This window comes from Nicotiana attenuata, chromosome 2 (genome assembly GCF_001879085.1).
Source record: "Nicotiana attenuata strain UT chromosome 2, NIATTr2, whole genome shotgun sequence".
Lineage (NCBI taxonomy): Eukaryota > Viridiplantae > Streptophyta > Magnoliopsida > Solanales > Solanaceae > Nicotiana > Nicotiana attenuata.
In genome coordinates, this window is record NC_031990.1 from 83810212 (window position 1) to 83836219 (window position 26008).

General features: G+C 44.7%; 1 pseudogene; it reads right to left on the reverse strand.

Moving 5' to 3' along the window:
- LOC109221652 overlaps positions 1–24873 on the reverse strand; it is a 28186-nt pseudogene extending 3313 nt beyond the window's left edge.

Here is a 26008-nt window from a genome sequence, read left to right on the forward strand (position 1 = left end):
CGCACCACCCACTCCCACCCCCACCCCACCCCCACCCCGTCCACCTCCCCCCCACCGCTACAAATTTTTTTTGTAATTTAATTTTGTTTTTTCATTTACCCGCCCCCCCCCCCTCCGAAAAAAATATTTTTAAATATATTTTTCAGTTTTAATTTTTTTATTTATCGATTTAAAGGTTCAAAATTTTACAAGTTCCAAAATTATGAGTTCGGAGGTTTATGTGTTTGAAAATTTACGGGTTCGAAATTCCGCGGTTTTGAAAGTTTAGCGGTTCGAAAGTTTATGAAATTTGTGGGTTCGGAAGGTTGTCGGTTTGAAAGTTTATGGCTTCATGTTTATTATATTTACACTCCGTTTGGGTCATTGTTCCCCACCGTTTTATAATGTATTGTATTGTATTGTATCGTATTGTACCGTATCGTTTTATGAGTACAATGTTTGGATAGATTGTATTGTTTGTTATTGTTAAATAATACTTTGTTGTTTGGTTTGACTGTATCGTACTGCACTGTAACTGATAAATTTATTAAAATACCCTCAATTGTTTAAATATTAAATTTATTAAAAATTATGCATAAAAATAATTTAAAAAAATAAAATAGAAGAAGGCAAAACACCTTATGAAGCAGAACAAAGGAGCGAGACATAAGAAGGCAAAATAAAAGAGCACAACTAATTAGAATTGAGTTAAAAGCAAATTAGGAGAAAAAAATAAAACAAAAGGCAGCAAAACACCTTTAACATTGGTCCGGAAAAAAACAAAGTAGGTTATAGGTTGGAGATTTGAAGTTAAAATAGAAAAAAAAGATAAAGGGTAAAATAGAATTGTGGAGTAATAAGTTAGGGCATAATTGGAAAGAAAAATAGGAAACAATCCCACCACACCAAATCGGTTGTTTCAAAAAATGGGACTTTTCATTGTTCCGGAACAATGGATTTAACAATACAATACAACCAGTATTAATGAGACAATCAAAACAAACATTGTTTTGGGATAACAATACAGTACAATACAACGACGAACAACCATCCAAACAAGCTGTTAATTATTTATGAATACTCTTGAGAAGTCATTTTCCTTAATTGCGTACCAAACACCGGAAAATGAATAAGATTACTACTTGTTTTCCAAAAAAATATTTTCTTGGAAAACATTTTCCACGGAAAACATTTTCCATTATACCAAACACACCCCTGATCTCATAGTATTTTCCACCAGGAGGTCCTTCAAGTCTCAAATCATCCATGAATGATAAGTAGGAATGGTAACAAACATCCCTCACATCCCTCACAATAGTAAAGCTTCGTTTCACCGTGTCCCAAATTCCATCCTACAATTATAATGGAGCTATTCGCAATCTGATCAAAGGAAAAAGTAAATGCTGGAAATATGAACCATCACACATACATATAAAATGTGGAAAAAGGCATTAGTCCTCCCTCCACCCACAGCTCTAAAGGTGCCAAACACTGGCGCGAGAAAACCATAACCAGCCCCGCCAACAATGCTGCTAGCTAATCCGATCAATGGATACAAAAATAAAATAACAAGGGCGCATATGCATAGCACAGGTTTCAAAATCGGGCCAAATTGTTTTGCCCTGCAATGATAGGTGTAAGCCAGTAGAAGATACATAAGGCTAGAAACTATCAAATAGCAAAAGACCATACTGTTAGACATCCAAAATAACAAGGTGTCATGTCAGATGGCACAAAAAAGTATATTATTTTAATAACCTACATCAATCTACTAATATAGAAAAAAATTCTCCCTAAACAAAATTCTCTTAGTGACGGTATAGTGAATGCTATTTGTTGTTGTGTATGATGGATAGATCCTCACTTTATAGAGTTTCACAATCTTTCCTGCAAGAAAGTAATTTGTCAAATATAGAAGAAATTTATATTTTTCTTATAGAAAAACTAAAATCAATTATAGTACTTAAACTCTTTTCTTTTCCTTCAAGAAATGATAAAATCCAATATAGAAAAAAAATCAGGACAAAATCCTTTTTTCCCTTCGGCTTGAATTTCTTGACAAACTTGATCTACCTTCTTTATATAATCTTCATCACTATTGCTTGTCATGATTAAAAATATGTATAGTTGAAAATTGGAGTCTTGTGCGTTAAAAGTGAGCACGGATTAAAAAATATTGAAGCCCTACGTTAAAAGTGAGCTGAGTTAAAAATAAGAGCCCGTGCATAAAAAGAAAGTATGAGTTAAACATTGGAGCACATGCCTTAAAAAATAAGCAGGAATTGAAAGTTGGAGCTCATACACATGGGTTAAAAATGGTTTTTTATTTTAAAGATGCAACAAGGGGTTTGTTGAAAATATATGATTGAAAGTGTGTCTCCACATGTAGTACTCAATTTCTTTTTTTTTTTTGGATAAGAATCTTTATCGCCGAATCAGTTATAACTTGATCTGAACCACCTTGAGCCAGTATCTACCTCGCTGAAATATTGGCTCTGATACCACTTGGTGGGATCGAAAATAATAAGGCGTCATACGGGAGCTAATAAAGCAAACCTTGGTGATAATAAATCAAGCGACTCAAAAAAGTATATTAAAAGATGGTTTGGTCAATTAACCTACATCAATCTACTAATTAGAATAAGAAAAAACCTTGTGAAAGAATAAAATTCTCCCCCTAAATAAGACTCTTTTAATGACTGAATTATCTGTATAAGACTTCTGACGGCTTTGAGCTGCTAATAGCCTTTCCTGTATAAGCTTAAACTTCTCAATTGCCTGTTGTACCAATTCTGGTCCTACTAACTTATTTTTCCAACATCAAACCATCCTATAGGCGACCTACACTTTCATCCGTAAAGAGCTTCTTATGGAGCCATCTGAATACTGGAATGATAGCTAATATTATACGTAAAATCAATAAGCGATAGATGATCATCCCAACTTCCCTTGAAGTCTATCACACAAGCCCATAACATATCATCAAGTGTCTGAATAGTACGCTCAGCCTGTCCGTCTGTGGATGAAATATTGTACTAAGACTTACCTGAGTCCCCAATCCTTTTTGGAAGGACCTCCAGAAATTAGTTGTTATCACACCTCCTTTATTCCCGAGGGGGGATAGGGAGTTTTTCCAATTTAAGTGTTATAAATCGAAATGGAATTATTTATTTAATCAGAGTCACCACTTGGAATGGTTTATGGTGTCCCAAGTCACCGGTTTATTTTAAATCCCAAATCGAGGAAATTTGACTCCGTTTAAAGTCTGCGAAACCAGAAGACTGGGTAAGGAATTCTGTTAACCCGGGAGAAGGTGTTAGGCATTCCCGGGATCCGTGGTTTTAGCACGGTCGCTTCAATCATACCTGGCTTAATCAAATTATCTAATTACTCATTTTAGAACCTATGTACATTTTTACCTTTTACCGCTTTTTAATTATGGCGTTATGGATTTATCTTAGAAACGGATTACATGTGTGTAAATCCGCTTAATTTGGGACGCTAATATCATATCACGCGTACGTGTACACAATTAATCGCGCTTTATTAATATGAAGATTGGTTTTAGCCAAAGTCGCGCGAACGCGTACCTTGATTGAATTTGGAAATCATAATTATGTCACGCAAAAATGTACATAATCACGATAATAGATTAAAACGTGCCTAAAGCATTCTAGCGTATATTCATGATATTATTCAATTTTTTCTAAGGTTTGAAATTTTTGTGAAGGTTATAGATTTTGGACCCATTATTGATGAAAGGTGTAAGGTATTGTATAGTGTAGCTTCAACCGTAGCAACGTATATCCAGCATTCTATATATGTCTGTTGGGAATGGTGACATTTGTACCATGAAGTTGATTTGATTCTAGTGTGTGGATGAAGCCAGAAGTTTAGGGGGATTTTTTCCTATCTATACCATATATGAAACCTTATTACTAAAAATGTGCATAATTCCATTATTACCCGCCATGTTTATATTTTTCCTACAAAATTTATACAATTCATTAAATACCCAATATTAAGAGCTGATTCCTTCCAAATAGGCGCCTACAAATCTGGGATAAATATTTGAATAGCTTATTCCTTCCAAATTAGGCGCCTAAAAATTTGGGACTAAATATTTTTTCATATTCACATCAGATTTGTTTCCTCCTTTTTCTGCAGGCTTCTCTTTCCTCATTTTTCACGTCCTCGCCCTGCAACTTTTAATCCACGCCCAGTAAGTCAACTCATGTCTCCAACATCATCCATTACCGAGATTCACCAGCAATTTGTTGCGTCTGAAGATACTTTGGAATCTGATTTAAGGGAGTCTCCCATGAAGAAGAAAAAGAGAATCAAAATTTTCATTCCTCTAGCTCCAGTCAACAAATTTTCTACAAAAAATCTACAAATAAACTACAAATCAGTTTACGTATGTATAAAGCAGTATTGTTTTGAAGGGTATCTACAAAATTACTACATTTATACTACAATTACACTACAATCTATGTTGAAAAAAAATGTTGACTACAAAATTTTCTCTTTATCTATAAAATTTCTACGAATAAACTACAAATCAGTTTAAGTATTGTATAAAGTTGTATTGTTTTTAAGGGTATCTATAAAATTACTACATTTATACTACAATTAAACTATAATCTATGTTGAAAAAATATGTTGACCACAAAATTTTCTCTTCATCTACAAAATTTCACAAAAAAAAAACTACAAATAAACCAACCTTTCTTATTCCATCTTCATCCTTGTCAAAGGCCCATGACTACTCCTTATTGAAATCTTCAGGGTTGTATATGTACCAAATTGGTGTTGGCCACAGCCACCGCCAGTATTTGGCATTATTATTGTATGGGATTTACAATGGATTTCATATTGAATCTCTTTGGCTAAAAATCTGATTATAAACAATGGGTCTCATCTCTGTATTTTTTGAGAAGAAGAAGGAATGGAGAAGAGAAAGAAATGGGAGGAGGAAAACAGTGCTGGTCAGATCTTGGGAATTAAGGGGAGAGAGAAACGTGGGATATATGGACACCTTTAATTAAGGAGTAAAAAACTGCCAATTAATTATACCTCTAAATTAATTATAGTATATAAATGGTAATTTGGTATGCTTGAAATGTAATTAACTCAAACCTTAAACATTGAGGGTAATAAGGTTTCATATGTGGTATAGGAAGGTAAAAATCCCAAGTTTAGGTCTTGCTTGTCCACATCTAGGCCCATCGAATTTACATTGAAGAGGCCCAACAGCTGATTTTCAAAACTATAGTTCATGAACTCAAATTAACAAGGCTCCACATGCGTGGGCCCACGTGTTTGGCTAGGCCGAATTCATTCAAACCAACAATTACAGCGAGCTAAAGCAAATTCCGGAGTTTGATGATAACGATATTACAAAGTCAACTATGTTTATATCTTAATCATAATAGGATACAATTTAGGTGACACAATTAACACAGTAATCTCATATCATGCTACCGTCATCCTTAGGCTATCTTTTACATCAACTCAGTCTAGTTTATTTCGATGTGCAGTGCTCAGTGACCATTGCTAATGCTGAACCTAATTCAAAATTTAGCAGTACTTCAATAGGACCCCCTTTTTTAGAAGCTAAAATCACAGAGGGGTAAAATCGAAGTAATCTGCAGCAATTGAACAAACTTCAAACACATTCTAGGCTGGAAACAATGCTAATTACTCTACCGTTTCATCCAAATTAAAACAAAGCACACCAATTCAACACAAATTCAAGCATTTTTTGTCATCTTGATGAAGATATAATACAAGGGAGCTTGGAACTGACCTATTTGAGCAGAGAAGACACCAAAACAAAGCCAAATAAAGGCTGGAACCAATTCGAGTGGAGGTCAGCAAAATCTCCAACAACAAACAGCCATAGATTCGAACTCTGACAGATAGTATAAATCCAGAAAGAGAAGAAATTAGATTTTGAAACTTCAGTAATCACATCCCTTCGAATCTTCTCTGAAATCCCAGTTTCTCTTTGTTTCTGGACCTTGGCGATTTTAGATCCGATTTTAAAGCAATGGAGAAGTCTGTTTTGTTTTCTATGGGAGTTGGGGATGGAGTGACGACTCCTAGGGTTTCCAATGGGGGATCCGATCTTCTCTTGTTGAAGATGAGAGGGTGAAAGAGATGAGGAAGAAGAAGCGGCGACCCCAGCTAGGGTTTAGGAAGAGGGGGGTCTAATTGTCTTCTAGGATTTTGGAAAATGGGAGGTTATAAAGGGAGGTGGGTGGGGGATCCGGTTGGGCTTAGTTAGGGAGATGGGCTGATGGAGGGAAGTTGGGTAAGAGCTGGGCCCAAAAAACTGGCTCAAGTTCGAATTTGACCTCTAAAGAGGGGGCATTTGTGTCACGACCCAATTCCCAACCCGGTCGTGATGGCGCCTCTCGTGAAGACAAGGCCAGCCAACAGAACATTAACACCTCTTTTAACAATTTCTTAGCATAAACAGGTCTAAATCATAGTTACTGAATAGTCATAAGTGCGGAAATAAAACGTAACATAACGGGGAAAAACCATCCCAAACTCAGCCCGAAGATCGGGGTGTCACAAGTCATGAGCTACTACAGAGTTTAAATGAAATACTACAAGTCTGTGTCTAAGAACATAGTCCGAAGATAAATGAAATACTGATGATAAAGAAGAAACAGAGCTGTGGACGTCGACAGCTACCTCGTCTCTCCGGGTCTGCCTGGTCTGGAAGGAATCAGCACTCAGGAACGAACTCAGCTATGCCTGTATCTGCACACATGGTGTAGGGAGTAATGTGAGTACTCCGACCAAGTGAGTAATAAAAAAAATAAATAACGACTGAGAACATAAAATCCCGTAAAGGCACAAGTAGTGCTATCTCAAGCAGTAAAACCAGATAAAACAGTAAAATCAGTGAAATATAGCAAGAAATTCTCTTTGAAAACAATTAAATCAATTATGCTCAACCAGTAAGAAAGGCCCAGAACACTGCCCCTCGGGCATGACTTTTGTTCCTGGTCTGTCATTGTTACCTGACCGGTCAGCCATTGTTACTTGACCAAAACGCGTATTATAGTGCAATTGTTACCACTGATCAGCCATTGTTACCTGATTGGTCAGTCATTGTTACCTGACCAAAACACGCATAACAATGTCATTGTTACCACTGTCTAAAAGTTAACCGCTCTAGATGGGTACCCGCGCTCACTGTGGGTGTGCAGACTCCGGAGGGGCTCCTACAGCCCAAGCGCTATCAACAAGCCCTGAAAGCCTGAACAATATCAATACGAGGCCTGAAAGCCTGCTCACAATGCACTCGAGGCCTGAAAGCCTCCTCACATCACTCATCATGCCCTCACATAAGGCCCTCGGCCTCAATCAGTCCAAAAATAGTCAAAAACCCCTCGGGCATCAGTAAAACAATAATACTCAGCTCAAACAACAGTCCAAATATCAGTTAAAACTCTAAGTTTGAGTAAAATATAGCTGAGTTAATGAAACAGTGTAAATCACATGGACTGAGTTCAAATAATATTTCAAGTAGTGAGGAAAACAGTGATGATAGTTCATAAGGAGTTCAAATAGTCAGCAATAAGCCCCAAATATGGCAAATAGCCCAAATCACAGTGTTAAACATCAAGTCATAGTTAATACATGGTAAAATATCCTCCGGATTGGAGCAAGTCACAATCCCCAATAGTAAATGACCCCGCGCTCGCCATTGAACGCGTGTCTCATCTCAACACGGCACCAAGTTGTGCAAATCCGGGGTTTCAAACCCTCAGGACGTCAGTTAAAATCATTACTCACCTCTAGCCGGCCAAAAGTCTAGCTCGCCAAGCCCTTTCCCCTCGAATCGACCTCCTCGCGCGTCTTATCTGGTCAAAACCATAAGGAATACATTACAATAGGCCAAAGAAACATAACCCAATCGAAAATACTCGAAAAACGTCGAAAATCATGAAGTTGGCAAAACCCGAGCCCTGGGCCCACTTCTCAAAAAAGTACAAAATTTAAATCTCCGGATTCCTCGTCTCGCTACGAGTCTATACATATCAAATTTACCAAAATCGGAGCCCAAATGCCCCCTCAAATCCCAAATTTTTATTTCAAAAACCAAGCCCTAGTTCTTCCAATTTTTACCCAATTTTTCCAAGAATTAAAGGTTGATTCTTCAATAAAATGATGTTTCTAGGCCATAGGACTTACCTCCAATCGATTCCCAGTCAAAACTCTCTAAAACCCCGTCCAAAGCTCTCAAGCTTGCTCAACAATGGAGGAAAATACATAACCCTCGCGGATGAAAAATGATATTAAACTCCTACTGGCCTTCAGGGGTTTCCGCTTCTGCGGTCCCCACGCCCGCTTCCGCGTCACCGCTTCTGCGGTCCTTGTCCGCTTAAGCGGAATCTCATTAAATCTCAGAGGCCGCTTCTGTGACTCATATTCCCGCTTCTGCGGAACTTCACCCCCAGGCCCAAACCGCTTTTGCGGTGACTTTTCCGCTCATGCAGATCCGCTTTTGCGAATACCTTTTCGCTTATGCGGAAAACTGCTCAGCCTCACCCTCTTCCGCACCTGCGATGCCTTCTCCGCTTCCGCGCAACCGCATCTGCGGTCTCCTTTCCGCAGATGCGGAAATACCTGCTGCAACCAAGAACCTGTAATTTCCAACTTCAATTTCTTCCGTTTAACCACCCGAAATCACCCGGAGGCCCACGGGAGCTCAACCAAAAACACCAACACATCCTAAAACCCCATTCAAACTTGTTCCCATCCTCAGAACACATCAAACAACGCTAAAACCATTAAATCACATCGGATTCAAGCCTAAGTTTCTTAAAAACTTCCGAAATACGCATTCGATCAAAAACCCAACCAAAACATCTCCGGATGACCTGAAATTTTGCACACACATCCAAAATCACCTAACGGAACTACTGCAACTCTCGAAATTCCATTCCGACCCCCGGATCAAAATCTCACCCACCAACCGGAATTCGCCAAAATACTAACTTCGCCAATTCAAGCCTAATTCCACACCGGACCTCCAAAATCACTTCTGATCATGCTCTTAAGTCACAAATCATCCCCTGAAGCTAACCGAATCACCGGAAATCACATCCGAGCCCTCTAACTCAATAGTCAACTTCCAGTTGACTTTTCCAAAACAAGCTTTCCTTAAAGAGACTAAGTGTCTCATTTCCATCTAAAACCAATCCAATTCAACTCGATCACCTCAAATACCGATAATGAAGCATAGAGAAACATAATATGGGGGAAACGGGGCGATAACTCACGTGACGACGGGCCGGATCGTCACATCCTCCCCAACTAAAACAAACGCTCGTCCTCGAGTGGGTCAAGAAACATACCTGGAGTCTCAAACAAGTGAGAATATCTGCTTCGCATCTCCCGCTCGGTCTCCCAAGTAGCCTCCTCCACGGGCCGACCTCTCCACTGCACCTTCACTGAAGCTATATCCTTTGACCTCAACTTCCGAACGTGATGACCCAAAATAGCCACTGGCTCCACATCATATGTCAAATCATCATCCAACTGAACTGTGCTGAAGTCCAAAACATGGGACGGGTCCCCAACATACTTGCGGAGCATAAACACATGGAATACCGGATGGACCCCCGACAAGCTGGGTGGCAACACAAGCATATAGGCCACTTTCCCAATCCTCCTAAGTATCTCAAAAGGCCCAATGAACCGCGGACTCAACTTCCCTTTCTTTCCAAATCTTATAACGCCCTTCATGGGCGAAACCTTCAACAAGACCTTCTCGCCCACCATATAAGATACATCCCGAACCTTCCGGTCCGCATAACTCTTCTGACGCGACTGAGCGGTACGAAGTCTCTCCTGGATCACTTTTACCTTCTCCAAGGCATCCTGGACCAACTCTGTCCCCAATAGTCTAGCCTCGCCGGGCTCAAACCAACCGACCGGAGATCTACACCGTCTCCCATATAAGGCCTCATACGGTGCCATCTGAATACTGGACTGGTAGCTGTTGTTGTAAGCAAACTCTACAAGCGGCAAGAACTCAACCCATGAACCTCCAAAATCAATAACACAAGCACGCAACATGTCCTCCAATATCTGAATAGTGTGCTCGGAATGCCCGTCCGTCTGAGGATGAAATGTTGTGCTCAACTCTCTCCGTGTACCCAACTCCCGCTGAAACGTCCTCCAAAACTGGGAAGTAAACTGAGTACCTCTATCCGAGATAATAGAAACTGGGACCCCATGCAATCGAACAATCTCCCGGATGAAAATCTCTGCCAGCCGCTCTGAAGAATAGGTAGTACACACCGGAATGAAGTGCGCGGACTTGGTCAACCGATCCACAATCACCCAAATCGAATCATACTTCCTCGAGGTCCGAGGGAGACCGCTCACAAAATCCATAGTAATCCTCTCCCACTTCCACTCTGGAATATCCATCCGCTGAAGTACACCACCCGGTCTCTGATGCTCATACTTGACCTGCTGACAGTTGAGACATCGAGCTACATAACCCACAATATCCTTCTTCATACTCCTCCACCAATAATGCTGTCTCAAGCCCCGGTACATCTTCGCGGCACCCGGATGGATGGAATACCGCAACTGTGGGCCTCCTCTAATATCAACTCCCGAAGCCCATCCACATTGTGCACACAAATCCGGCCCCGCATCCTCAACACGCCATCACTATCAATAGTCACATCTCTAGCATCATCATGCTGAACCCTGTCCTTAAGGACAAGCAAATGCGGATCATCATACTGGCGCTCTCTGATGCGGTCATACAAGGAAGACCGAGAAACAACACAAGAAAACACCCGACTAGGCTCCGAAATGTCTAACCTCACCATCCGATTGGCCAAAGCCTGGACATCAACTGCAAAGGGCCTCTCCTCAACTGGAATGTACGCCAAACTACCCATACTAACCGCCTTTCGGCTCAAAGCATCGGCCACCACATTGGCCTTCCCCGGGTGATACAAAATGGTAATATCATAGTCCTTGAGTAACTCAAGCCACCTCCGCCGCCTCAAATTAAGATCCTTCTGTTTGAACAAATGCTGAAGGCTGGGATGATCAGTATACACCTCACAAGACACGCCATATAGGTAGTGCCTCCAAATCTTTAAAGCATGAACTATAGCAGCTAACTCCAAATCATGTACAGGGTAGTTCTTCTCATGGGACTTCAACTGACGAGAAGCATATGCAATAACTCTACCCTCTTGCATCAACACACATCCGATCCCAACTCTCGAAGCATCACAATACACAGTGTAAGAACCTGAAGCTGATGGCAATACCAACACTGGAGCCGTGGTCAAAGCTGTCTTGAGCTTCTGAAAGCTCTCCTCGCACTCATCAGACCACACAAATGGAGCACCCTTCTGAGTCAACTTGGTCAAGGGCGATGCAATAGAAGAAAACCCCTGAACAAACCGGCGATAGTACCCTGCCAACCCAAGGAAACTACGGATTTTTGTGGCTGAAGTCGGTCTAGGCCAACTCTGCACCGCCTCTATCTTTGTCAGATCAACCTGAATGCCATCACTGGACACCACGTGCCCCAGGAAAGCCACAGAACCAAGCCAGAACTCACACTTGGAGAATTTAGCATAAAGCTTCTCCTCCCTCAATCTCTGTAATACCACCCTCAAGTGCTGAGCGTGCTCCTCCTGGCTACGCGAGTACACCAATATATCATCCATAAAAATGATCACGAATGAATCTAGATATGGCCGAAATACACTGTTCATCAAGTGCATGAACGCGGCTGGGGCATTAGTCAGCCCAAAAGACATAACCAGAAACTCATAATGCCCATATCTAGTCCTGAAGGCAGTCTTCACAATATCCGAATCCCTGATCTTCAGCTGGTGGTAGCCTGAACGGAGATCAATCTTAGAGAATACCCTTGCCCCCTGGAGCTGGTCAAACAAATCATCAATGCGCGGTAGTGGATACTTTTTCTTCACTGTCACTTTGTTCAGTTGCCTGTAGTCAATGCACATTCTCATTGTGCCATCCTTCTTCTTCACAAATAGGACCGGTGCACCCCACGGTGACACACTAGGACGAATAAACCCCTTATCTAGGAGCTCTTGAAGCTGCTCCTTCAACTCCTTTAACGCTGCTGGTGCCATACGATAGGGAGGAATAGAGATGGGCTGAGTGCCCAACACCAGATCAATACCGAAATCAATGTCCCTGTCCGGTGGCATGCCCGATAGGTCTGCTAGAAACACATCTGGAAAATCCCTCACAACGGGGACAGAATCAAGACTAGGAGTCTCAGCTCCAACATCTCTCACAAAAGCCAAATACGATAGACAACCCTTCCCAACCATCCGATGTGCCTTTAGGAAGGAAATAACCCTGCTGGGAACATAGTCAGTCATACCACGCCACTCAATCCTCGGAACACCCGGAAGAGCCAACATAACTGTCTTGGCATGACAGTCCAGAATAGCATGGTACGGAGATAGCCAGTCCATACCCAGAATAACATCAAAATCTACCATGCCTAACAACAACAAGTCGACTCGGGTCTCCAGACCCCCAATAGTCACCAGACAAGATCGATATACATGATCCACAATAATAGTATCACCCGCCGGGGTAGATACGTGAACAGGCAAAGCAAGACACCCTCGGGTAGTTCCCAGATGATGAGCAAAATATGAAGATACATAGGAATAGGTAGATCCGGGATCAAACAAAACAGAGGCATCCCTGTGGCAGACTGAGATAATACCTGTGATAACAACATCCGAAGCAATAGCATCTAACCGGCCCTGAAGAGCATAGAAGCGAGCCTGACCACCCGATCGGCCTCCCCCTCTGGGGCGGCCCCTAGCTGCCTGACCCTCACCCCTAGCTGGCGGGGCGGGTGCTGAAGAAGATGGGCCAGAAGACGAGGGCTGACCCCTCTGCTGAGACTGACTACCACGGCGCCGAGGACAATGCCTCCACATGTGCCCAACCTCTCCGCACTCATAACAGCTCCCGGGTGCTGGAGAATGGGACTGAAGGGAACCCCGCACATCAGAATGACTGGCTGATGCACTCGATCTGGAGGAACCCTGAACAGATGGAGCTCGTGATGAACCCTGAGCTGGAAGAGCGCTGAGAGATGGATGGCTCTGCTGATAACCCTGATGACCCCGGCCGGAAGATGACCCACGATACTCAGAGCGAGCTGACTGAGGAGGCCTGAATGAACGACCTCTGCTCTGCTGGAACTGACCCCTAGATGGAGCACCACTGAAGCTACCAGAACCTCGAGGCCTCTTGGCCTCCCTCTCCTCTCTGTCCTGATGGCGAGCCGTCTCAATATCACGAGCAATATCAACTGCATCCTCAAAGGAAATACCTAGAACTCTCTCTCGAGTCATCAGAACACGAAGGTGATAGTTAAGTCCATCTACAAACCTCTTGATCCTCTCTCTATCGATCGGAACTATCCAGGAGGCATGACGGGCTAACTCAGAAAACCTCGCCTCATACTGGGTCACAGTCATGTCCCCCTGCCGAAGCCACTCGAACTGCCTACGCAGCTCCTCCCTCTGAGACTGTGGTACCCACTTCTCCAGGAAGATAGTGGAGAACTCCTGCCATGACAAAGGCGCTGCACCTGCCGGCCTACGCCGCTCATATGCCTCCCACCATGTGAAGGCAGCCCCAGTGAACTGAAATGCGGTGAATGCTACTCCGCTGGACTCCAAATCCCTGTCGTCCGAAGCATGCGCTGACACTTGTCAAGAAATACCTGGGCATCCTCGCCCTGAGCACCACTGAAAACTGGAGGCTGAAGCCTACTGAACCTCTCGAGACGACGCTGCTCGTCGTCTGGCATGACTGGAACTACAAAGTCCTGAACTGGTACAACCGGTTGAGCTGGAGCTGCTCCCAGTGTCTGTAAACCCTGCACCACCTGCTCCGGTGTGCGAGCAGCGGGGGTCTGACTGCCTCCCCCTGCCTGAGAAGTAGCTGCTGCAGTAGTGGCTGAAACCACCTGAGCTAGGCCGGTGCAAACTGATAGTATCTGAGCCAAGGTCTCCTGGAGACCCGGAATCACAATGGGCACTGCCGGTGCCTGAACAGGTGCTGCTGGAATGTCTGCAGCTGGGGCCTGATCCTGAGCCGGAGCAATTAGTGGAGAAACAGGTGCTGCCCTCGCGGCTCTGCCCCTACCACGACCACGACCACGTCCACGGCCTCTAGTGCCCTCAGTAGGTGGTACCGGTGGTCGTCCGCCTCGTCCTGAAGCGCGGGTCCTCGCCATTTGCGAGAGAATAGAGCACAGAAGTTTAGTTTTTGGATTCAACAAATTCGCACGACAAGGATTTCAAGAATGTGAAGTTTTCCTAAAGGTTCTGCAACCTCTCGAGGATAAATACGGACGTCTCTGTACCGATCCGCGAGACTCTACTAAACCCGCTCATGACTCGTGAGACCTAGTAACCTAGGCTCTGATACCAACTTGTCGCGACCCAAATCCCAACCCGGTCGTGATGGTGCCTCTCGTGAAGACAAGGCCAGCCAACAGTACATTAACACTTCTTTTAACAATTTCTTAGCATAAACAGGTCTAAATCATAGTTACTGAATAATCATAAGTGCGGAAATAAAACGTAACATAACGGGGAAAAACCATCCCAAACTCAGCCCGATGATCGGGGTGTCACAAGTCATGAGCTACTACAGAGTTTATATGAAATACTACAAGTCTGTGTCTAAGAACATAGTCCGAAGATAAATGAAATACTGATGATAAGGAAGAAACGGAGCTGTGGACGCCGACAGCTACCTCGTCTCTCCGGGCCCGCCTGGTCTGGAAGGAATCAGCACTCAGGAACGAACTCAGCTATGCCTGTATCTGCACACATGGTGCAGTGAGTAATGTGAGTACTCCGACCCAGTGAGTAATAAAAATAAATAACGACTGAGAACACAAAAATCCCGTAAAGGCACAAGTAATGCTATCTCAAGCAGTAAAACCAGATAAAGCAGTAAAACCAGTGAAATATAGCAAGAAATTCTCTTTGAAACAATTAAATCAATTATGCTCAACCAGTAAGAAATGCTCAGAACACTGCCCCTCGGGCATGATTTTTGTTCCTGGTCAGTCATTGTTACCTGACCGGTCAGCCATTGTTACCTGACCAAAATGCGTATTACAGTGCCATTGTTACCACCGATCAGTCATTGTTACCTGATTGGTCAGTCATTGTTACCTGACCAAAACGCGCATAACAGTGTCATTGTTACCACTGTCTAAAAGTTAACCGCTCTAGATGGGTACCCGCTCTCACTGTGGGTGTGCAGACTCCGGAGGGGCTCCTACAGCCCAAGCGCTATCAACAAGGCCTGAAAGCCTGAACAATATCAATACGAGGCCTGAAAGCCTGCTCACAATACACTCGAGGCCTGAAAGCCTCCTCACATCACTCATCTTGCCCTCACATACGGCCCTCGGCCTCAATCGGTCCAAAAATAGTCAAAAACCCCTCGGGCATCAATAAAACAATAATACTCAGCTCAAACAATAGTCCAAATATAAGTTAAAACTCTAAGTTTGAGTAAAATATAGCTGAGTTAATGAAACAGTGTAAATTACATGGACTGAGTTCAAATAATATTTCAAGTAGTGAGGAAAACAGTGATGATAGTTCATAAGGAGTTCAAACAGTCGGCAATATGCCCCAAATATGGCAAATAGCCCAAATCACAGTGTAAAACAACAAGTCATAGTTAATACGCGGTAAAATATCCTCCGGATTGGACCAAGTCACAATCCCCAATAGTAAATGACCCCGCGCTCGCCATTGAACGCGTGTCTCATCTCAACACAGCACCAAGTTGTGCAAATCCGGGGTTTCAAACCCTCAGGACGTCATTTAAAATCATTACTCACCTCTAGCCGGCCAAAAGTCTAGCTCGCCAAGCGCTTCCCCCTCGAATCAACCTCCTCGCGCGTCGAATCTGATCAAAACCAACTTCCCCCTCGAATCAACCTCCTCGCGCGTCGAATCTGATCAAAACCATAAGGAATACATTACAATAGGCTAAAGAAACATAACCCAATCGAAAATACTCGAAAAACGTCGAAAATCATGAAGTTGGCAAAACTCGAGCCCTGGGCCCACTTCTCGAAAAATTACAAAATTCACATCTCCGGATTCCTCGTCTCGCCACGAGTCTATACATATCAAATTTACCAAAATCGGAGCCCAAATGCCCCCTCAAATCCCAAATTTTCATTTCAAAAACCAAGCCCTAGTTCTTCCAACTTTTACCCAATTTTTCCAAGAATTAAAGGTTGATTCTTCAATAAAATGATGCTTCTAGGCCATAGGACTTACCTCCAATCGATTCCTAGTCAAAACTCTCTAAAACCCCGTCAAAAGCTTTCAAGCTTGCTCAACAATGGAGGAAAATACATAACCCTCGCGGATGAAAAAAATGATATTAAACTCCTACTGGCCTTCAGGGGTTTCCGCTTCTGCGGTCCCCACGCCCGCTTCCGCGTGACCGCTTCTGCGGTCCTTTTCCGCTTAAGTGGAATCTCATTAAATCTCAGAGGCCGCTTCTGCGACTCATATTCCCGCTTTTGCGAACACCTTTCCGCTTCTGCGGAAACTGCCCAGCCTCACCCTCTTCCACACCTGCGATGCCTTCTCCGCTTCCGCGCAGCCGCATCTGCGGTCTCCTTTCCGCAGATGCGGAAATACCTGCTGCAACCAAGAACCTGCAATTTCCAACTTCAATTTCTTCCGTTTAACCACCCGAAATCACCCCGAGGCCCCCGGGACCTCAACCAAAAACACCAACACATCCTAAAACCCCATTCAAACTTGCTCCCATCCTCAGAACACATCAAACAACACAAAAAACCATTAAATCGCATCGGATTCAAGCCTAAGTTTCTTAAAAACTTCCGAAATACGCATTCGATCAAAAACCCAACCAAAACATCTCCGAATGACCTGCAATTTGGCACACACATCCAAAATCACCTAACGGAACTACTGCAACTCTCGGAATTCCATTCCGACCCCCGAATCAAAATCTCACCCACCAACCGGAATTGCCAAAATACTAACTTCGCCAATTCAAGCCTAATTCCACACCGGACCTCCAAAATCACTTCCGATCACGCTCTTAAGTCACAAATCATCCCCCGAAGCTAACCGAATCACCGGAAATGACATACGAGCCCTCTAACTCAATATTCAACTTCCGGTTGACTTTTCCAAAACAAGCTTTCCTTAAAGAGACTAAGTGCCTCATTTCCATATAAAACCAATCCAATTCAACTCGATCACCTCAAATACCGATAATGAAGCATAGAGAAGCATAATGTGGGGGAAACGGGCCGGTAACTCACGTGATGACGGGCCGGGTCGTCACATCCTCCCCAACTAAAACAAACGCTCGTCCTCGAGCGGGTCAAGAAACATACCTGGAGTCTCAAACAAGTGAGGATATCTGCTCCGCATCTCCCGCTCGGTCTCCCAAGTAGCCTCCTCCACGGGCCGACCTCTCCACTGCACCTTCACTGAAGCTATATCCTTTGATCTCAACTTTCGAACCTGACGACCCAAAATAGCCACTGGCTCCACATCATATGTCAAATCATCATCCAATTGAACTGTGCTGAAGTCCAAAACATGGGACGGGTCCCCAACATACTTCCGGAGCATAAACACATGGAATACCGGATGAACCCCCGACAAGCTGGGTGGCAAAGCAAGCATATAGGCCACCTCCCCAATCCTCCTAAGTATCTCAAAAGGCCCAATGAAACGCGGACTCAACTTCCCTTTCTTTCCAAATCTCATAACGCCCTTCATGGGCGAAACCTTCAACAAGACCTTCTCGCCCACCATATAAGATACATCTCGCACCTTCCCGTCCGCATAACTCTTCTGACGCGACTGAGCGGTACGAAGTCTCTCCTGGATCACTTTTACCTTCTCCAAGGCATCCTGGACCAACTCTGTCCCTAATAGTCTAGCCTCGCCGGGCTCAAACCAACCGACCGGAGATCTACACCGTCTCCCATATAAGGCCTCGTACGGTGCCATCTGAATACTGGACTGGTAGCTGTTGTTGTAAGCAAACTCTGCAAGCGACAAGAACTCAGCCCAAGAACCTCCAAAATCAATAACACAAGCACGCAACATGTCCTCCAATATCTGAATAGTGCGCTCGGATTGCCCGTCCGTCTGAGGATGAAATGCTGTGCTCAACTCTACCTGTGTACCCAGCTCCCGCTGAAAAGTCCTCCAAAACTGGGAAGTAAACTGAGTACCTCTATCCGAGATAATAGAAACTGGGACCCCATGCAACCGAACAATCTCCCGGATGAAAATCTCTGCCAGCGCCTCTGAAGAATAGGTAGTACACACCGGAATGAAGTGCGCGGACTTGGTCAGCCGATCCACAATCACCCAAATCGAATCATACTTCCTCGAGGTACGAGGGAGACCGCTCACAAAATCCATAGTAATCCTCTCCCACTTCCACTCTGGAATATCCATCCGCTGAAGTACACCACCCGGTCTCTGATGCTCATACTTGACCTGCTGACAGTTGAGACATCGAGCTACATAACCCACAATATCCTTCTTCATCCTCCTCCACCAATAGTGCTGCCTCAAGTCCTGGTACATCTTCGCAGCACCCGGATGGATGGAATACCGCGAACTGTGGGCCTCCTCTAATATCAACTCCCGAAGCCCATCCACATTGGGCACACAAATCCGGCCCTGCATCCTCAACACGCCATCACTATCAATAGTCACATCTCTAGCATCATCTTGCTGAACCTTGTCCTTAAGGACAAGCAAATGCGGATCATCATACTGGCGCTCTTTGATGCGGTCATACAAGGAAGACCGAGAAACAACACAAGCCAACACCCGACTAGGCTCCGAAATGTCTAACCTCACCATCCGATTGGCCAAAGCCTGGACATCAACTGCAAAGGGCCTCTCCCCAACTAGAATGTACGCCAAACTACCCATACTAACCGCCTTCCGGCTCAAAGCATCAGCCACCATATTGGCCTTCCCCGGGTGATACAAAATGGTAATATCATAGTCCTTGAGTAACTCAAGCCACCTCCGCTGCCTCAAATTAAGATCCTTCTGTTTGAACAAATGCTGAAGGCTGCGATGATCAGTATACACCTCAGAAGACACGCCATATAGGTAGTGCCTCCAAATCTTCAAAGCATGAACTATAGCAGCCAACTCCAAATCAAGTGCAGGGTAGTTCTTCTCATGGGGCTTCAACTGACGAGAAGCATATGCAATAACTCTACCCTCCTGCATCAACACACACCCGATCCCAACTCTCGAAGCATCACAATACACAGTGTAAGAACCTGAAGCTGATGGCAATACCAACACTGGAGCCGTGGTCAAAGCTGTCTTGAGCTTTTGAAAGCTCTCCTCGCACTCATCAGACCACACAAATGGAGCACCCTTCTGAGTCAACTTGGTCAAGGGAGATGCAATAGAAGAAAACCCCTGAACAAACTGGCGATAGTACCCTGTCAACCCAAGGATACTACGGATCTCTATGGCTGATGTCGGTCTAGGCCAACTCTGCACTGCCTCTATCTTCTTCGGATCAACCTGAATGCCATCACTGGACACCACGTGCCCCAGGAACGCCACAGAACCAAGCCAGAACTCACACTTGGAGAATTTAGCATAAAGCTTCTCCTCCCTCAATCTCTGTAATACCACCCTCAAGTGCTGAGCGTGCTCCTCCTGGCTACGCGAGTACACCAATATATCATCAATAAAAACAATCACGAATTAATCCAGATATGGCCGAAATACATTGTTCATCAAGTGCATGAACGCGGCTGGGGCATTAGTCAGCCCAAAAGACATAACCAAAAACTCATAATGCCCATATCTAGTCCTGAAGGCAGTCTTCACAATATCTGAATCCCTGATCTTCAGCTGGTTGTAGCCTGGACGGAGATCAATCTTAGAGAATACCCTTTCCCCCTGGAGGAGCTGGTCAAACAAATCATCAATGCGCGGTAGTGGATACTTGTTCTTCACTGTCACTTTGTTCAGTTGCCTGTAGTCAATGCACATTCTCATTGTGCCATCCTTCTTCTTCACAAATAGGACCGGTGCACCCCACGGTGACACACTAGGACGAATAAACCCCTTATCTAGGAGTTCCTGAAGCTGCTCCTTCAACTCCTTTAACTCTGTTGGTGCCATATGATAGGGAGGAATAGAGATGGGCTGAGTGCCCGGCACGAGATCAATACCGAAATCAATGTCCCTGTCCGGTGGCATGCCCGACAGGTTTGCTGGAAACACATCTGGAAAATCCCTCACAACGGGGACAGAATCAAGACTAGGAGTCTCAGCTCCAACATCTCTCACAAAAGCCAAATACGATAGACAACCCTTCCCAACCATCCGCTGTGCCTTTAGGAAGGAAATCACCCTGCTGGGAACATAGTCAGTCATACCACGCCACTCAATCCTCGGAACACCCGGAATAGCCAACGTAACTATCTTGGCATGACAGTCCAGAATAACATGGTACGGAGATAGCCATTCCATACCTAGAATAACATCAAAATCTACCATGCCTAACAACAACAAGTCGACTCGGGTCTCCAGACCCCCAATAGTCACCAGACAAGATCGATATACATGATCCACAATAATAGTATCACCCACCGGGGTAGATACATGAACAGGCGAAGCAAGACACCATCGGGTAGTTCCCAGGTGATGAGCAAAATATGAAGATACATAGGAATAGGTAGATCCAGGATCAAACAAAACAGAGGCATCCCTGTGGCAGACTGAGATAATACCTGTGATAACAGCATCCGAAGCAATAGCATCTGACCGGCCCTGAAGAGCATAGAAGCGAGCCTGACCACCCGATCGGCCTCCCCCTCTGGGGCGGCCCCTAGCTGCCTGACCCTCACCCCTAGCTGGCGGGGCGGGTGCTGAAGAAGATGGGCCAGAAGACGAGGGCTGACCCCTCTGCTGAGACTGACTACCACGGCGCCGAGGACAATGCCTCCACATGTGCCCAACCTCCCCGCACTCATAACAGCTCCCGGGTGCTGGAGAATGGGACTGAAGGGAACCCCGCACATCAAAGTGACTGGCTGATGCACTCGGTCTGGAGGAACCCTGAACAGATGGAGCTCGTGATGAACCCTGAGCTGGAAGAGCGCTGAGAGATGGATGGCTCTGCTGATAACCCTGATGACCCCGGCCGGAAGATGACCCATGATACTCAGAGCGAGCTGACTGAGGAGGCCTGAATGAATGACCTCTGCTCTGCTGGAACTGACCCCTAGACGGAGCACCACTGAAGCTACCAGAACCTCGAGGCCTCTTGGCCTCCCTCTCCTCTCTGTCCGGACGGTGAGCCGTCTCAATATCACGAGCAATATCAACTGCATCCTCAAAGGAAATACCCAGAACTCTCTCTCAAGTCATCAGAACACGAAGGTGATAGTTAAGTCCATCTACAAACCTTTTGATCCTCTCTCTATCGGTTGGAACTATCCAGGAGGCATGACGGGCTAACTCAAAAAACCTCGCCTCACACTGGGTCACAGTCATGTCCCCCTGCCGAAGCCACTCGAACTGCCTACGCAGATCCTCTCTCTGAGACTGTGGTACCCACTTCTCCAGGAAGATGGTGGAGAACTCCTGCCATGACAAAAGCGCTGCACCTGCCGGCCTACGCCGCTCATATGCCTCCCACCATGTGAAGGCAGCCCCAGTGAACTGAAATGCGGTGAATGCTACTCTGCTGGACTCCAAAATCCCTGCCGTCCGAAGCATGCGCTGACACTTGTCAAGAAATCCCTGGGCATCCTCGCCCTGAGCACCACTGAAAACTGGAGGCTGAAGCCTACTGAACCTCTCGAGACGACGCTGCTCATCGTCTGGCATAGCTGGAACCACAAAATCCTGAACTGGTACAACTGGCTGATCTGGAGATGCTCCCGGTGTCTGTAAACCCTGCACCACCTGCTCCTGTGTGCAAGCAGCGGGTGTCTGACTGCCTCCCCCTGCCTGAGAAGTAGCTGCTGTACTAGTGGCTGAAACCACCTGAGCTAAGCCGGTGCAAACTGATAGTATCTGAGCTAAGGTCTCCTGGAGACCCGGAATCACAATAGGCACTGCCTGAACAGGTGCTGTGGAATGTCTGCAGCTGGGGCCTGATCCTGAGCCGGAGCAACTGGTGGAGCAACAGGTGCTGCCCTCGCGGCTCTGCCCCTACCACAACCACGACCGCGTCCACGACCTCTAGTGCCCTCAGCAGGTGGTACCGGTGGTCGTCCGCCTCGTCCTGTAGCGCGGGTCCTCTCCATCTGCGAGAGAGTAGAACACAGAAGTTTAGTTCTTGGATTCAACAAATTCGCACGACGAGAATTTCAAGAATGTGAAGTTTTCCTAAAGGTTCCGCAACCTCTCGAGGATAAATACAGACGTCTCCGTACCGATTCGCGAGACTCTACTAAACCTGCTCATGACTCGTGAGACCTAGTAACCTAGGCTCTGATACCAACTTGTCACGACCCAATTCCCAACTCGATCGTGATGGCGCCTCTCGTGAAGACAAGGCCAGCTAACAGAACATTAACACTTCTTTTAACAATTTCTTAGCATAAACAGGTCTAAATCATAGTTACTGAATAGTCATAAGTGCGGAAATAAAACGTAACATAATGGGGAAAAACCATCCCAAACTCAGCCCGATGATCGTGGTGTCACAAGTCATGAGCTACTACAGAGTTTAAATGAAATACTACAAGTCTGTGTCTAAGAACATAGTCCGAAGATAAATGAAATACTGATGATAAAGAAGAAACAGAGCTGTGGACGTCGACAGCTACCTCGTCTCTCCGGGTCTGCCTGGTCTGGAAGGAATCAGCACTCAGGAACGAACTCAGCTATGCCTGTATCTGCACACATGGTGCAGGGAGTAATGTGAGTAATCCGACCCAGTGAGTAATAAAAAAAATAAATAACGACTGAGAACATAAAATCCCGTAAAGGCACAAGTAGTGCTATCTCAAGCAGTAAAACCAGATAAAACAGTAAAATCAGTGAAATATAGCAAGAAATTCTCTTTGAAAACAATTAAATCAATTATGCTCAACCAGTAAGAAAGGCCCAGAACACTGCCCCTCGGGCATGACTTTTGTTCCTGGTCTGTCATTGTTACCTGACCGGTCAGCCATTGTTACTTGACCAAAACGCGTATTATAGTGCAATTGTTACCACTGATCAGCCATTGTTACCTGATTGGTCAGTCATTGTTACCTGACCAAAACACACGCATAAAACAATGTCATTGTTCCACTGTCTTAAAAATGTTAACCGCTTCTAGATGTGGTACCCGCGCTCACTGTGGGTGTGCAGAACTCCTGGAGGGGGCTCCTTACAGCCCAAGCGCTATCAACAACCTGAAAGCCTGAACAAATATCAATACGAGGCTGAAAGCCTTGGCTCACAATGACACTCGAGGGCCTGAAAGGCCTCCTCACATCACTCATCATGCCCTTCACATAAGGCCCTCGGCCTCAATCAGTTCCAAAATAGGTCAAAAACCCGTCTCGGGCATCCAGCAAAACAATAATACTCAGCTCAAACAAACAGTCCAAATATCAGTTAAAACTCTAAGTTTGTACTGTAAATATAGCTGAAGTAATGAAACAGAGTGTTAAATCACATGGACTGAGTTCAAAATAATATTTCAAGTAGTGAGGAAAACAGTTGATGATAGTTTCATAAGGAGTTAATAAGTCAGCAATGAAGCCCCAAATATGGCAAATAGCCCAAATCACAGTGTTAAACATCAAGTCATAGTTAATACGTTGGTAAAATATCCTCCGGATTGGAGCAAGGTCACAATCCCCAACTAGTAAAATGACCGCGCTCGCCATTGAACGCGTGTCTCATCTCAACACGGCACCTAAGTTGTGCAAATCCGGGGTTTCAAACCTCAGGAACGTCATTTAAAATTATTACTCACCTCCTAGCCGGCCAAAAAAGTCTAGCTCGCCAAGCCCTTTTCCTCGAATCGACCTCCTCTGCAGCGTCTTATCTTGGGTCAAACATAAGGAAATACATTACAATAGGCCAAAGAAAATAACCCATCGAAAATTACTCGAAAAACGTCGAAAATCATGAAGTTTGGCAAACACCCGAGCCCTGGGCCCACTTCTCAAAAAGTACAAAATTCAAATCTCCGGATTCCCCGTCTTCGCTACGAGTCTATAACATATCAAATTTACCCAAAATCGGGAGCCAAATGGCCCCCTCAAATCCCAATTTTTCATTCAAAACCAAGCCCTTTAGTTTCTTTCCAATTTTTACCCAATTTTTCCAGGAATTAAGGGTTGATTCTTCAAAAAATGGGATGTTTCTAGGCCATAGGACTTACCTCCAATCGATTCCCAATCAAAACACTCTAAAACCCCGTCAAAAGCTCTCAAGCTTGCTCAACAATGGAGGAAAATACATAACCCTCGCGGATGAAAAATGATATTAAACTCCTACTGGCCTTCAGGGGTTTCCGCTTCTGCGGTCCCCACGCCCGCTTCCGCGTGACCGCTTCTGCGGTCCTTGTCCGCTTAAGCGGAATCTCATTAAATCTCAGAGGCCGCTTCTGCGACTCATATTCCCGCTTCTGCGAAACTTCACCCCCAGGCCCAAACCGCTTTTGCGGTGACTTTTCCGCTCATGCGGATCCGCTTTTGCGAATACCTTTCCGCTTCTGCGGAAACTGCTCAGCCTCACCCTCTTCCGCACCTGTGATGCCTTCTCCGCTTCCGCGCAACCGCATCTACGGTCTCCTTTCCGCAGACGCGGAAATACCTGCTGCAACCAAGAACCTGCAATTTCCAACTTCAATTTCTTCCGTTTAACCACCCGAAATCACCCCGAGGCCCCCGGGACCTCAACCAAAAACACCAACACATCTTAACCCCATTCAAACTTGTTCCCATCCTCAGAACACATCAAACAACGCTAAAATCATTAAATCACATCGGATTCAAGCCTAAGTTTCTTAAAAACTTCCGAAATACGCATTCGATCAAAAACCCAACCAAAACATCTCCGAATGACCTGAAATTTTGCACACACATCCAAAATCACCTAACGGAACTACTGCAACTCTCGAAATTCCATTCCGACCCTCGGATCAAAATCTCACCCACCAACCGGAATTCGCCAAAATACTAACTTCGCCATTTCAAGCCTAATTCCACACCGGACCTCCAAAATCACTTCCGATCATGCTCTTAAGTCACAAATCATCCCTCAAAGCTAACCGAATCACCGGAAATCACATTCGAGCCCTCTATCTCAATAGTCAACTTCCGGTTGACTTTCCCAAAACAAGCTTTCCTTAAAGAGACTAAGTGTCTCATTTCCATCTAAAACCATTCCAATTCAACTCGATCACCTAAAATACCGATAATGAAGCATAGAGAAACATAATATGGGTGAAACGGGGTGGTAACTCACGTGACGACGGGCCGGGTCATCACAATTTGCATCTATACCCGCTTTTTGGGTCAAGTTTTAACTTGTGCCCGCTTTGCAAAAAAAATTGCAAGCGTACCCACTTTTTCGCGTAACTTCAGCATACAGGGCTGAAATAGCAAAGGCAATCACGCAAAACTTCAGTATTCTATTAGACTGGACTGAAGTAGCAAGTGTGCTGAAGTTTTTGTTTGTAATTGCTGAACTAAGCATAGTAGATGAAGTTTTGTTCTCTATTTGCTGAAGTTTTTGTTTGTAATTGCTGAAGTTTTTGTTTTTGTAACTGGCGAACTTCAGCTCTAGAGTTGAAGTTTTTGTTTTGTAACTGGCGAAGTTCAGCTCTAGAGCTGAAGTTTTTGTTTTTGTAACTGGCGAACTTCAGCTCTAGAGCTGAAGTTTTTTTTTTGTAAATGGCAAACTTCAGCTCTAGA